The following is a 17,630-nucleotide window of genomic DNA, read 5'->3' as shown; positions in this document are numbered from 1 at the left end:
AATATCCAACTATAAATGATCTAATATGTCATTTACTTAATCATAATCTTTATTGAACTCAATGACTTGAATGCAACGTCTTTTGAAATATGCCATGAATGACTCCAAGTAATATCTCTAAAATGAGCAAATGCACAGCGGAAGATTTCTTTCATACCTGAGAATAAACATGCTTTCAAGTGTCAACCAAAAGGTTGGTGAGTTCATTAGTTTATCATAAACGATCATTTTCATCATTTTAATAGACCACAAGATTTTCATTTCTCATAAATACACATCTCATATCAGGCATTTCACAAACTGCATAGAGTTAAAAATCATTCATATGGATTGAACACCTGGTAACCGACGTTATCTTAATGCATAGAATATCCCCAAAATAGAACCTCTCGTCTGTATAATAATCTCGAAGTACTAAAGCATTCGTACTCCGAATGGGACTTGTCAAGGTCCATTGATCTATCTTTAGGATTCGCGTCAATCAGGGGCCATTTTCCTAAATTCTTAGGTTACCAGACTTGAAGGGCGATATTCGGTTTAATAATCCAACCACAGAATGTAATTTTAAGTACTTGTGTCTATTTTGTAAAGCAGTTGTAAAAGCAGCGCATGTATTGTCAGTCCCAAAAATATATATTGTAAAAGCATTTAAAAAGGGAGCAAATGAAACTCACAATACTGTATTTTGTAGTAAAAATACATATGACGTCATTGAACAAGTGCAATGTTGGCCTTGGATTCACGAACCAATATTAATTATATATATTTATATGTTTGATCAATATATGTCTAACAATTTAGGTCAAGTCGTAGTGTATCACAATCCTAATGCTCGAGACTAAATATGCAAAAGTCAACAAAATCATATTGACCAAAATGTCTTCCAAAATTTATACATGATTATTATATAGTTTAAATATAGTCGTTTTATTTATTTAATTATTTTTAATAGATTTTATTAAAGTAAATAATATAGTTCTTTTATTAATAAATAAAATTTTATATTAAAATTTATATAATAAAAATATACTTTTATATATCTTAAGTAATAAAATTTATAAAGTTCATTTAATATCATAAAAATAATATAATAGGTATTATTAATGTAATTATATTATACGTAGTAAAATATCTTTGTATCAAATATTTATTTGATAAAATAATATTGATAATAATAATAATAATAAGTAAAAGTTGTATTATTTTATAATAATTATTATTATTCTATTAATAAAAATAACAATAATTATATTTTCTAAAAATGATAAAATGATATTTTTTATTAAGAATAGTACTAAATGATAATAATAATGATGTTTCATATTAATAATGATATTTTTATTAAAAATAATAATTTTAGTAAAAATGATAGTTTTAATATAAATAATACTTTTAATAATAATAGTAAAATAATGAAAATGATATTTTTCCTTTAAATCAATATCTTACAATATCCTAATTTCATCATGATACTCATACTCATTATTTCCTAATCGCTTCGTTTAATAGCTTTTAGTCGTCTTTTATATAGCGTTCATATTAATAATAATAATAGAAATCATAATAATTAGATGTTACTAATATTAGTTTTCATTATAATAATACTAATAATAATAATATTAATGATAATACTAATAACTATTTGAATGATAATAATAATAATAATAATAATAATAATAATAATAATAATAATAATAATAATAACCTTAACAATAATAACGATAGTAATAATAATAAAAATAACAATAATATCTTTTATTAATAACGACAATGATAATAATAATAATAATAATAATAATAATAATAATAATAATAATAATAATAATAATAATAATAATAATAATAATAATAATAATAATTAGATTATAACGACGATAATAACGATGATAATAATAATCATTTTTAATAATAATACAAAAATTCAATTGACTTTAACTTCTAAACCGTTCATTAAAACCATTCGATATCTAAATAAAAAGTTCTCAATTTTTCGCTAGCTTTCCAATGACATGCATATCATATACCTTATCTTAATAGCATATGTATTTAATTCAAGATTCGACATAACCTATCTAACGATAATAACGAACGTATAAGCATGCATAATCCTATATACTCGAGCACTAGTCAGGGATACACTAATAATATATAAAAGTTAAGTTATGAGTACTCACGTATCAATATTGAGATTCAATATTGCAGAAAAAGTACGTAGACGCAACGAAGATGATAAACACTAGTTTGACTCACGAGCAATACTCCCGAACCATACCCATAACCTCCATAGCTATAACCCATAATTTCTTTAGCTCTATCCCGCTCGAAAAACAATTTCGAAATCACTCGGACAGCACTCCGTCGTAATATTTTATGTATACTAATAATATCTTGAAATAATACGGAGTAAATATATATATGTAAATCGATTGAGAGAGTTTAGAGAAAAATATTTTCAAGTTTCTATGAAATAATGAAACCTATTGAATTCTATTTATAATAGATTTTTGAATTATTAAAGTGAATTATTAAAGTATGAATTATTAAAGTGAATTATTAATGTATGAATTATTAAAGTGAATTATTAAAGTATGAATTATTAAAGTGAATTATTAAAGTATGAATTATTAAAGTATGAATTATTAAAGTGAATTATTAAAGTATGAATTATTAAAGTGAATTATTAAAGTTAAAGTAAAGTAAAAATAAAGTAAAGGTAAAGTTTAAATATAGTAAAAGTATAAAACTATGTACGTATAATACGCGTATAAATATATATAATATTAATTTAAATCGTTATATATATTTAATATAAATTTTGTTATCTTTATCATACTGGTTAAGTAATGAGTTGTCAAAAGTGGTTCTAGATATTTATAAAAGTTATATATGTTTTAATAATAATGTTCTTTTTAAACTGAAAACGTTTTTGTACGTTTGAAACTAAATCAAATAAATATGATAATTTTGTTTTCCAAAACTAAATATATTTAAGAATCATTTTGTTTAAAGGTTAAAATAATGGAAATCGTTATATCATAAAACGTTTTAGAAAAGTAGAATCATATATATTCATAATAGGTTTCAAGTTTTTAAATTACAGTCTGTTGGTGAAACATGCGATAAAGTTCAAAGGTTAAATAAACGTATGAAATCATCTTAATGAAAAATGTCGAGTTACTTAACTTGTCGATATCCAACATCTAAGTTATTTACATTTCACGTTCTTACTTATAAATCACTTTACCATTTTCCGAATGTTGTCAAAAAGAATAGATTTCTTAAATCACAGTGGACCTCATAACATAGACCCGTAATCATATCACAATGTATCTGATAAATCAATCATTTGATATTATCTTCTAATTCCATCGATAAACATATTGAAACAAATACATTCATATAAAGTATTATACGTTTAATACTTTATTAATATTCTCAAGTTATAATATATATATATATATATATATATATATATATACACATATATATACATATTTATTTATATAAAACGGTTCGTGAATCTTTGAAATTTGGCCGAGGTTATAATGAATGTATGAACACAATTTAAAATTCTTGAGATTTAACTTAACAAACTTTGCTTATCGTGTCGGAATAATATAAAGATAAAGTTTAAATTTAGTTGGAAATTTCTGGGTTGTCACAGATAATCTCTAAGACTTTAGAGATTACATAATCATCGCAAAATGTTTCTCCAATGAAGTTATGAATCAATACTTCATCAGTTATTGTTGCTGGTACTCCTTGGTACCTATGGTGCGTATGACATTGATGTTCGAGGTACAGATTGTGATGTTGAGGTGTGGGATGCGGATGTTGTTGGTGATGGTGGTAATGATACTGTTGGTATTGATGATGGTGGTACTGTTGATGCCGGTGATGCTGCTAGTGCTCGTAACCTTTGCACCATATTCTCTAAAGTCACTACCCGAGCGCGAAGCTCGTTGACTTCTTCTATTACACCGGGATGATTGTCGGTTCGGACGAGCGGACGAATAAGATCTAGAATTTGAGATAGTATATAATTGTGACGAGATACTCGGGAAATGAGAGAGAAAATGGTATTACGAACAGGTTCACCGGTAAGTGCTTCAGGTTCTTCGCCAAAAGGGCAATGTGGTGCATGGAAGGGATCACCTTCTTCTTGTATCCAATGATTAGGTAAGCTACGAACCCATCCCCAATTCATCAAGAATAGATGATGACTAATTGGTTGATCCATTCCGGTTACGCTGCTTTCGAAACTCAGGTCGAATTCCATATCGGAATAGCTGTCGGAATCTGAGGAATTCTAACTAGATGCGGGATCCATCTTGTATAATCAGGGAATTGATTTTTGATATGAAATAGATTATAGGACTTAGATTGGTATTTTTCAACACATAATTTACATATGTATATATAATACCAAAATCCCAAAAATTACGGAGAAATTTTCGGAAGATGTCTAGAAAAGTTTACAGTAGCAGATATGCTAAGATATGAATTAGTCTGTACACTATCTATGCAATAAATACAGGAAAACATGTCTAGACTTAAGAATGATAAGCAAGTAATTTCTGAAAATAAATGATAAGCAAAACTCGGTAAAAACAGATACGGTCATAGTCCAGACACACTAACGCATCCTAACAATTACCAGTTAAACACACTAATGCAAATTCTGGTTCCCTATAACCTCAAGCTCTGATGCCAACTGTGATGACCCGTCCAAATCCATTTGGACGAATACATCATTCATCGATTTCACAGTGAGGTACTGACCTCTACATGATACGTTTTGTAAACATTGCATTCTTTTGAAAAGGCCACCATAAATGAATATCAGATTCTAAGGTTCTTGACATTTGATGATTTCTACATATAGATAATTACCGTAAATAATAGTTTACAATACTACATCCGTTGACAATACAGTCAAAATAAGATACATGGTGATGATTTTATGAATGTAACGTTTTCTCGAATAAAGCATTTATGACTCCATGCACATAGCTTGTATAACATATAAACAAACAGCGGAAGACTTCTAGGAACCTGAGAATAAACATGCTTAAAAGTGTCAACACAAAGGTTGGTGAGTTCATAGTTTTAATGTTGCGCATAATCTGTATATAAGGGTGGATCACAAGATTTTAGTTGTTTCATCCAGAATCGTTTATCAAATTATTCTACAAGATTGAGCACCCTGGTAACTAAACTTTAACGTTATAATAAGTACCCCTGTTTTAACATACATGCAACCAACATGTACAATACACGCAATCCAACGTGTACTAAACTCAAATAATATACGTCTGTTTTATAGTTCAGGCTAGGGTTTCTATACCTGGAACATGATGTCAAGCCTTATGGATCCATATATAACTACTCGCACCTACCAGTTCTTATAACCAGCAGTTACTAGTTACCAAAGCTAAGGGATTTTCGGTTCAAACTCAGTGTAGAATTAAGTATGTACTTGTGTCCATTGCGTTTAAAATAAAATGCATGTATTCTCAGCCCAAAAATATAGATTGCAAAAGCAATTAAAACGGGAGCAAATGAAACTTACCTTAGCAGCACATAAGGTCATTCACCGAAATGTGACCGAAACTCGGAATGCAAAATAACCGTAGATCTCAACCTAGAGAACATATGTTGGTCAACACAAGTCTAACAAGCTAGGTCGGGTCATAGTGTATCACAATCCTAATGCTCGAGACCGACATGCAAAGTTAAGAAAAGTCATCTCAAAGAGTCAACTTTGACAATTGTTTAACAAAACGAGACGTGTCTTATATAAGAATTCATTTACTCGACTAGTAGTATCCAAAAATCCAAATTATTAATCTTATAAATAAGTTCTTTAAATTGTAGATTTAAACGCAATTTCAATTAACGTCAATCATAATTCAGTTGACCATAACTTTTAATTCGTTCATCGAAATCACGCGATTCCTAAATGAAAATTTATTAATTTTTCGCCAGATTTCCAATAACATGCATATCATATACCTTATATCAGTAGTATATGTATTAAATTCGTGATTCATCATAAAACTATCTAACGATGAAATTTAGCATACAAGCATGTATAAACATATATACTCGAGCACTAGACATGGATACACTATTAATATATAAATGGTAAGATATGAATGCTCATGTATCAATATTGTGATTCAATATTGCAGAAAAGTACGTAGACGCAACGGAAATGATAAACACTAGTTTGACCTCACGAGCAATACCCCCAAATAATACCCATCACCTCCTTAGTTATAACTCATAATTTCCTTAGCTCTATCCCGCTCGAAAAGCTTGTTTTGAAAATAACTTGCTCATGACCTCGTCGTAGTATTTTATGTATAATAATACTAATAATAATAATAAGATTTATAATAATAATAATAATAATAATAATAATAATAATAATAATAATAATAATAATAATCATAATAATAATTAATAATAATAATAATAATAATAATAATAATAATAATAATAATAATAATAATAATAATAATAATAATAATAATAATAATTATAAATATAAATATTGAGTGAAAGAAAGAGATTGAATTGTAATGGATTCGGCAGAAACCTGGGCTATTTATAGAAGAATTCTGATTCCTGACCCCCATGCGATCGCATAGGTTTTATGCCTATTTCTCATGCGATCGTATGGACCCAAAATCTAGCTCACAATTTTTTTGTTTTCTTGTTTGTCGACATATTATTATATATATATAATTTATATAATTTATATTAATTATATATATATTATATTATATTCATGTACGTAGTTGACTTTTAATTTTAGGTTCGTTGACTCGTACGTTGATACTCGGTTTATGTCTCGATTCCGGATTTTCGAACGTCATTTCGTACGCTTAGAAAACTTGTACTTTACGTTTCATGACTCATATCTTTGTCAAAATATAGACTTAAATTATCAATAAACTATATTACTCGAAGTGTCACTTTAACGTTCGAGTGTTTTGGTCATTTGCTTCTTTAATTCCTTGTCTCGTTATTCATTCATATATATTTAATAATATATTAAGTCTTTATAATAAATCATTTTAAATCTAAGTTTATATTATATTTTATCACGTTATAAAATATATATATTATCATTCAGGAATGTATAATCTGTACGTTTGAATGTGTTGGTTATTTACGTCTTCGAATCTTCATATTTAACTTTGTCTAATCATAGTCTAATGTCAAACGAATGTGTTATCGTACTTTTGACACTAAATAAATTTGAAACCTCATATATATCCTTATATTAAAAGTTAATAATATTTTTATTAATCTTAAAGTTTTTAAAACACGTTTTACATAACACATTTTATTACTTAGATATTTATCTGAAACAAATAAGTATAACGTTATACGTTTAACATCTCGTTAATGTTTCTAAATCATAATGTATTTCATTATTTTCATATCAATCAAATTGTTTAATGTTTTATTAACATTTCTTAATTTATTATACACACCCAGATATATATATATATATATATATATATATATATATATATATATATATATATATATATATATATATTTACAATTAATGTTCGTGAATCGTTGAGAGTGGTCGGAGGGTAATTGAATACATGAATATAGCTTTTGAGACTCAATATTACAGACTTTGCTTATCTTGTCGAAATCATATAAAGATTAAGTTTAAATTTGGTTGAAAATTTCCGGGTCGTCACATACATCCTTTAGATATTACTCCAGTTTCCCAAAAGTGATTAAATGCTTGAAACACTCATTCTTGATGGTGTTCCAATTTGACTTTACGAATTACATGTTAAAGTCATTCGGTCTTGGCGCTTTCGCACTACTACAATCGTTAATTGCCTCTAAGATCTCACCTTCAATGAATGGGGTTTATGTCCATCAGCTTCCACCGAGGATAGATGGTGTTCTAAGTTTTCATTAATTTTAAATTTGCATTTATGTGAGTTAGAAAATTTAGCATTGAAAAATTTGAAGGCTTTATCCTTGATTATCTTTGGATTTTCTTGCCAAATGCCGCCAACGTTAATTCCCCGAATATTACTTTTGTTAAGTCTGTCGAATAATGGAATGAAAATAATGAATTTTTTCATCATCTTCAAGCACTCATTTGATTCTAGAATTTTTCTTGAGCATGTCCACCTTTTCCTTGTCTTTTTGAAACGATTTTTTATTTGTTTTAAGCCATTCATTAATTTTATCTGCTATCAGATCACATGTGCATATGGAGTTTTCCCAATCAGCCACTTTTTATTTAAGTGGATCAATCTCTGTATTAAGTTGGTTGAAATTGAGGTTGTAACTTGTGTTGAGTGCCTCCTTAACATTTTTCAACTTGACCCTGAATATACAGTCTGGAGTTAAGTTTCAGGTAGGTGAATACTGTGACAACCCGAAAATTTCCGATCAAATTTAAACTTAATCTTTACATAATTAATGTTTTCCGACACGATAGGCAAAGTCTATAATGTTGAGTCTCGAAATTTTTTTGAACTGTTTCATATATTCAATTGACCTTTGACCATTTCCGACGATTCACGAACAATTAATTGTAAATAGATATGTGTGTGTATATATATATTGAAAATATAATTTGAAATATTATATGTTGTATTAAAAATTAATTATGCAAAATAAAATAAAAATAGAATATTATAATAATTATTATTTACAACATAACTATATATAAATAAAGTATAGTAAAAATAAATATTAAATGATTGTAATACTCGTTTGATGTTCCGATTGATATTAAGCAAACTAAATTCAAACTTATATGATTTTAAAATAAACGGTGATCCGAAAATGAGTTCTATAAATTATAGACTTATTAAAAATGTATTTAGGAGCTGTTTATTAAATTTTAGAACTTTTTATATTTTACCCAGAATTGAGAGGGACGATTGATGTAATTTTTATGTAATAAGTTAATGATCGAATTTTATACCATAATGACCAAAATAAATAAATATAATTAATTTAAAATTTTGAGATTTTTCCGAAGACTTTTATTCACCACTGAGTAACAACGGAGTACGAAATAATAATCCGTCAAAACTGTCGGTCAGATATTAAATGAGGATGCATGTTTCTTTCTGTTTACAATTATTATTATTATTATTATATTATTTCATTCTTTTACTTTATCATATATATGTATAGGAAGAGTTCATGCATTTTCATTCTTCAAATCACCCAACATCACTAACACTCCCTCTTCTCTTGATCTGGCGACTACAACAGTGAACCACCACCAGAGAACAACCATTAACCTCACCACCTTCCTATGCAAATCACCACTACCATCAAACACTAACCACCATCATAGAAAGCACCATCTACCCTTTTGTGTTTTCTGTTTATATGTCGTCAACCCCATTCAATTTCCAAAAACCACCCAAGCTTTCATCTTCATAAACCCAAGAACTATAAAAATTAATCACCATCGAACAACTCATTACTAATACTGCTACGTCTGTTGCTTTTATCACTGTACAAACCATCAACGAACCCATTTAAAATTCACTGCAGGTGCTAAACATCTATTTTTATCTTTGATCAAACCACTCTACCACCATCGAATATTACCCTATCACTGCTATGGCTACTGCTACTACTACGATGCTACTTCTATCTTCGATCAGCCTTTATATTAAACCACACGCATACACTTGGTTCCTGTTTCCTGCAGCCCCAAAACAACCCATCAAACCGTCACGCAAACTACTACAAAGTATTTTCTTTTACTCTCTATGATTATCAAGTATCATCACTACTATAACTTGCTCAAATCCATCGTTTCAGTTTTGTTTTAGGTTCACCATAACCACCTTCTTCTTCTTCGTTGAAACCATAAACTATCCAGCCACCATCTTCTGTTTTCACTATTGCTTTATGATAATACAGCCATCGACCACTTTCATCACTCTCACCAAATCGAAAACCATATTTTTTTCTGTTTAATCAAGCCAAAAACCAAACCATGAAACCCACAATACACAAGATCGTTGCTTCATTGAACCTACAACTTCATATTGTCACTGCGATGATAATTCTATCGAACAGTCCCAATCAAACACCTCTTTACAGGCTGATTTCTTCTACTTTCTGGTTAAACGGTATCCAATACACAAACCCACTAGCTTCCTTTTAATTATAAAGTCTATAATGATGTTATACTATAAACAAGACAATAAAGGCTGCTGTATAATATTGTTCGATGGAATCCAGCTGGTGTTTCTGTTTTCTTTTCGAAGCCGCCTCCCCACATAACTCACAAAAGAGATCCCACAATTTTAATTGGGTTTAGTTAAATTATCGGACTTGATTTAAATTTTGGGCCGTGAATACATTTTAGAAGATGGGCCGTGAATGGTGATACATTATAGTGGTTGTGAAAGAGAATGAAAACAGAAAATACGAGATAAATAAATTTGGTCGTGGTTTTAAAACAGAAAAGCTGAGATAGCGTAGTGGTTAAGGGAGATGTCGGGTTATCAAGAGGTCGTGGGTTCGAACCCCGGCTAAGGCATTTTTTTTAGGACTTATCTTCAAAGGTTGTATTCTAATATTATTATTATTATTATTATTATTATTATTATTATTATTATTATTATTATTATTAATATTATTATTATTATTATTATTATTATTATTATTTATATTGTTATTGTTATTTTTGTTATTATTAATGTTATAATAATTATTATTATTATCATATGTATAAATATTAAAATTTCTATCATTATTATTACTATAAGTATTAATAATATTATTATTAGAAGTAATCCTATCATTTTATTATTATTATCATTATTACTAAATGTATCATTATTTTTTAAAGTTACAATTTTTGTTAAAATTAGTATTACCATTGAAATTAACATTTTTATCAAAATTATCAATTTACTATTGAAATTATTATTACTGTCATTATTAAGAATTATCATGAGTTTATTAAAATTGTTATTATTTTATCATCATCATTATTATTATTATTATGATCAGTAGTAATATATCAAATAAAGATGATTTATATAAAAAAATACACATAACTTAACTATATTATTATTATTATTATTAATACTACTATTAATATTATTATTATTAATACAATAAAAATTAGTTATATAAAACCATATCTAATACATATAACCTATCTCTATTATTATATTAATTAATTATTCAGGATTTATAAAAAAATATATTTAAGTTACTAATGGAACTCATAACTCATTAAAATAATAGTTGAATTACTAATAATAATATATATATATATTTGTTCGACGAAAAGTATATGTTGTAATTTATAAATGAATGATATAGGTTCGTGAATCCAAGTCCAACCCTACACTTGTTCAATGTCGTCATATGTATTTTTACTACAAAATACAGTATTGTGAGTTCATTTAATTCCCTTTTACTCTTTACATTTTGGGACTGAGAATAGATGCGCTGTTTTTACAACTGTTTTATTAAATGCCTTTGAAATATATATATTTGAACTGAGATGCTTTTATAAATGTTTGACGAGATAGACACAAGCAAAACATTCCTCGAATGAATTATTATGCAGACAGAAGTTCTGTGAATTATTATTAAATTAGTTGGACGTGATAATTGCCAATAATTGTTGTGAATATTTCCCCTGATTATTATTGCTTGGTAACCTAAGAATTAGAAACGGGTATGGCCCTAATTCACGCGAATCCTAAAGGTAGCTACCGGGTTTAACACCCCCACCCAGAATGTTCACTAGACGGAAGGGCTAGTGGGCGTGGTGTTTAGTACTTCGAAGTTTATATATTATTCAGACGAGATGTTCTGTTTTGGGGATATTATTGATGCGCATTATTTGTTAAGGTCGGTTACCATGTTGAGCAATGAAATCAAATTGAATGTTATGTATCGAGAGAATGATTTTTATACACGGGTTATGTGTATTATTTTTGTGCACGAGATATGTGTACGGTTATTTAAAAATCGCGAGGCAACCTACGAGGGAGAAAAGGATACGAACCTACTCTGCTAAGCATTATGAAATATGGTTTTGTACATGAGATAGGTGTACTGTATTTAAATCTTATGGTCTATCAAAATGATGAATTTTATTGTTTATGATAAACCTATGAACTCACCAACCTTTTGGTTGACACTTGAAAGCATGTGTATTCTCAGGTATGAAAGAAATCTTTCGCTGTGCATTTGCTCATTTTAGAGATATTACTTGGAGTCATTCATGGCATATTTCAAAAGACGTTGCATTTGTGTCGTTGAGTTCATCAAGAATATTATTAAGTCATTTATAGTTGAATATATTATGAAATGGTATGCATGCTGTCAACTTTCGATGTAATGAAAGTTTGTCTTTCAAAAACCAATGCAATGTTTGTAAAATGTTTCATTTAGAGGTCAAATACCTCGCGATGTAACCAAATGTAATGTATTCGTCCAGATGGATTAGGACGGGTCGTTAAAGTTGGTATTAGATCGGTGGTCTTAGCAAACCAGGTCTTGCATTAGTGTGTCTAACTGATAGTTGTTAGGATGCATTAGTGAGTCTGGACTTCGACCTTAGCTGCATGTCAAAAAGTTTTGCTTATCATTTCTTGTTGAAAATTACATGCTTATCAATCTTAGTCTAGACACATCTTATTGTATTGATTGCATGAATAGTGTATAGACAAGATTCATGTCTTAGCGTATCTGCTAATTCATATCTTAGCGTAGTTGTTACTGTAAACTTTTCTTGACATATTCCGTAAATTCCTCCGTAATCTATGAAATCCTTTGTTCTATATATATAGATATTCTATGTAATTAGAATACTATCCGATATCCGAAAATCATTCCATATCGAAAAATTCTTTATTCAATCGTATGAAATGGAACTCACCACTAGTTCAAGTCCCTCGGATTCTGATATGGAGTTTCACTCCAGCTCCGAAAGCAGTGTGACCGAAATGAATCAACTAATCAGCCATCATCAATTCTGGATGAATTGGGGATGGGTTCGTAGTCGACTTAATCAATGGAGACGAGAAGAAGACGATCCTTTCCACCAACCGAATTCACCTCTTGGTGAAGAACCTGAAGCACTTACCGGTGAACCTATCCGAAACACCATTTTCAGCCTCATTTCTAGAGTAGCTCGACACGATTATATTCAATCCACAATTCTAGATCTTATTCATCCACTCGTCCGAACCGACAATCATCCTGGAGTAATTGAAGAAGTCAACGAGCTTCGCTCTAGAGTAATCAATTTGGAGAATATGGTGCAAAAATTACCAGCTTCACCCACATCACCGGCACCAACAGTACCATCAACAACCACATCCGCACCGCAAACCTCAACTTCACAATCTGTCCCACGAGCATCAATGTCATACGCACCATAGATACCAAGGAGTACTAATAAAAATCAACGATGAAGTATTGATTCATAACTTCATTGGAGAACTATTAGGCGGCGATTATGTAATATCTAAATTCTTAGAGATTATTTATTCTAGCTCAAACCAAAAAGCAAATGAGATTAATATCATATTAACTCTTTAAATCCATGATTACATCTGAAGAAAATATATATGTATATATGTTTTCATAAAGATTGTAATTAAAAATTCTTTTGTACAAACTGTTAATGGTGAAAATATTTTAACGGGTAGGTAATACCCTAGAAATATTTAGATTTCACATTAATAAGTTACACTGTACATTCTTCCAATCTGATTCAACAGTCATTTACTATCCTACTTATATCCACAGATATACGTATCCGTTCACCGCAGAATAACCATTTTCATTCAATTTCATATTTGAATTTTGACCTATCAGAATCCAACAAGTGGCATAATGAAGAAAACATTGGACAAAATAAAATTTGTCAGAAACAAACAAATTAACTATGAGAAATTCTGTTAAGAAACCACGCTAACAAAATCCTAGCTAACGGTTCCTAGCTAACTGGTAATTCCTTATTACAGTTTAATTATCGCAATTTTAATTATCGCAATTTAATTATCGCAATTTAATTATCGCAATTTAATTATCGCAATTTTAATTCTCGCAATTTTATTTATCGTCATTTAATTTCTGTTATTTATTTTACGCACTTTAAATATCATCGGGACAAATATATACAATGTTTTGACATATCATATCGGCGTCATCTATATATATTATTTGGAATAACAATAGACACTCTATATGCGGTAATGATCGAGTTAGCTATACAGGGTTGAGGTTGATTCTAAAATAATATATACACTTTGAGTTGTGATCGAGTCTGAGACATGTATACAATGGGTCACGATACGTATTAATTAATTCGAATATTATATATTAAACTATATATGAATTGTTGAACTACTAATTGTGGACTACTAACTGTGGACTACTAACATTGGACAATTAAAATGAATTAAAAATATTGATTATAACATATGAAACTAAATATTTCTTCAAGTTTGCCACTTGATTACATCTTAAACCTCATTTGTATCTTGACGATTACAATCTGCGTTCAAACCTTTCATGATTCTTGAAAACACCTCAATCGAGAGGATGAACCAACCACACTTCATCTACAGAAGAAAAGATTGATGCACATAGTTATGCACCTGAAAATTTTTTGGAACCTGAGTAAACATTTAATACGTAGCTGTGCTAATTCCTTTAACGTTATTATTACCGAAAATAAATTTGCAACTCCTGTTCGAGATAGCCAGTTTTATCACAGCTTCAGTAAGTCAACTTTGACTTTTCGTTCGAAACAACCTTATTATAACCTTGATATATATGCGTGCTCTTCTATCATTAACGGAAAACCTTTTATATTCTACCACATCAACAGTAAACATACCAGCAACTTCATTGACCTTTGACTTAAACCTCTCCGAAAAACCATTACATTTGTTCATTAAAACCCTATCATATACTCATCCGCATCTTGTAACGAGAACAGCCATACCAATTTCCGGGAATTAGAAATCAGTACTTTGAAATCTCGCAGCATGTCTACATCAACAGTTATATGTATACATATAACCTTTATCTCTTAGAATTATGACCTTCCATCCTGAAATTCTGAAAAGCACCCAGTCTACGAATCAATACTCTGAATTTTGAAAAGTTAAATGAAGCAACAAAAACTGTAAACGACCTTAACAGCCAAAAGTTTGATGATAAAAAAAAATTGTATGTTGGCAAAGCTCAGAAATGTTGAAACTGGAAAACGGATTGAGCAAACTATGAAGAAGGCTGTGGAAAAATCACAAAGACTAAACTTGTCTTCAAAGAACCAAATGATTCAGTGTCTGCTGAAGTCATTAACGAATACCTTGCTCCTGACTCTAAACCTTTAAAGACAAATCTTCTTCATCATCCTCTGATCTTAGATATTCTAGGATATCATCGTATCTTTCATTATAAATATCCTCGATATTTCTGAAGATATATTCATAACTATTCTCACATGAGATTATTTATCTCTTCGCGCTATCTGTGTTACATCTTGAAGAAAACTGTTTTAGTTTCTAAACATCTGAAACCACTAAGTTTAAAGTATGAATGTTTTTGAAGTAATGTTGGGAGCTGAAGCATGAGTTAGTATAATATAATGACACTTGATCAACGTGATTATATTACAGTAAGTCATGATGAGTTTCTAATGGAACGTGATGATTCACAGATCATAACGTCATCATGTGCCATGTTACACGACTCTTACATTCTACCGAATCTACAAACATATTAAGAATATATTTTCCTGATAGTTATATCTTTTCTCTTGAATTCTGGTAATTTGACAAGTCAGATTGCTAACGTGGCAGCCTGTAAATAACTCTGCCTCATTACTGCCACCTGGCTTATTAAGGCCTCATTAGGGTAACTGATTCAATTTTAAAAACCAAACCGTTTCAATCACTCATGATACATTTCTTCCTAACAGTGATATTCTCAAAAACCCTAACCATCCCACTCATCATATACCGTACCAAATCACACAATCAAATCATATTATTGCTTTTACTCTTACTGGAAATTACCAATAAGATGTTTAAATAAGTGAACGCATCGGTGTTTTACGATTGGTTCATGTTTGTTTCAGTGAATTGAATTCGGGATCTAACAAAGGCATCATGTATGTTTCATCGATTTAATTTCGGCTGATCCATCTTTTTTTTTCTCCATCGATTACAGATCACTCAACATGTATCAGATATTAGAATCTATTCAAATCAGTGATGAATTTCGAATAATACCCGTTTTTGATTGTATCAAACCGTGACGACTTATACAGCTTATAAGCGTTATTGTTCATGAATAACTAGACCACCATTAAGGTTTGTTTCTAAATTTTTAAAATTTCTATGATTTGCCTATTTTTTTTATCTTCTACTAATGATAATCATAGTTGTCTATAAAAGTACTTTTAATTTTGTTACTATGAATTCTTTTTTCAATTCGCTTTTATAAACTTCTATTTTCTCGACCAGGTTAAAAAACCATGTATTGAAATATGTATATGTTGGTAAGTAATTAAATTTCTGATTATATTGCTCTGTATTGTTGGTAAACAAGAAAGGAAGATCCTAACTCAAAAGTAAAATTGTCACCTTAGCGAAAGTGAATCAGACTATACTATAGTTTTGTAATTGAGTTTTCATATAAGTTTTAAGTAACGAATGCTAATAGTGAACAGACACGTTATTTTCAGAGTAATGGAAATTAATTTGATGACGATATCATCAATGGCAAGGTTGAAAATGATACAGATTCAAAGAGGAGGTGAAGAGTGTAATGACTTGTATTTTGATTAGAGTTAGCGACAAGGGCGGTTTGGGGTAATGGGGTGAAATTGGATATGGTTAGTATTGGTGATTTTCTATTATGGGTCAAAATGGCTCAGGTTGACTTGGAGAGAGTTTGTTTTGATTTATATTTCATATATGCTCATTTACTTTGTTTGTTGGGTGTCACTTTTTGTATATTTTCTGTGCTACTGTTGGTTTAATTTCATTTTTTTCCTTCGCACTTTTTAGTTAGGCCAGCAAATGTTTGTACTACAGTTATTGCTTTGCGTTCGTCAGCTAGAGATAGGAAAAGTCGAATGTGCAACAGGTTTGCATTCAGAATGCAAATGGAGCCAATGACCCCGTGACTACATCTTCTGCTTCATTTTGACATGTATCTCTAAAAAAACATTTCACGTCATCGTAATCGAATGACTAAAATTGATGTTGAACTATAATTGTATTCATTTATGGTTTTTAAGATACTGATATTTTGAATACATTTATTTTAAATACAAATAATATCAATAATTAAGGGTTTCTTTATTGTAATTGGATAATAGAGATAATCAACATCAATACTAAATGCTAAATTTTTCAAATATTATTTTTTAGAGCTGTCGTGTAATGCACGGGCTCTTAAAATCTAGTAAGGAAAATAGTGAATGCAAAAATTAGAATAAAGAGAGTATTTTTTTTTAAAAAAGTTATGCTTACAAAAGGAATTTCCCGAAAAAGGTTTACAAGTATTGTTACGATACTAGGAGTGGCTCCTTTTTTCGAAGTCCCCCCGGA

The sequence above is a fragment of the Rutidosis leptorrhynchoides genome, chromosome 6, assembly GCF_046630445.1.
Source record: "Rutidosis leptorrhynchoides isolate AG116_Rl617_1_P2 chromosome 6, CSIRO_AGI_Rlap_v1, whole genome shotgun sequence".
NCBI lineage: Eukaryota > Viridiplantae > Streptophyta > Magnoliopsida > Asterales > Asteraceae > Rutidosis > Rutidosis leptorrhynchoides.
The sequence above is the reverse complement of the archived record's forward strand: the minus strand, read 5'-3'. Positions refer to the sequence as shown.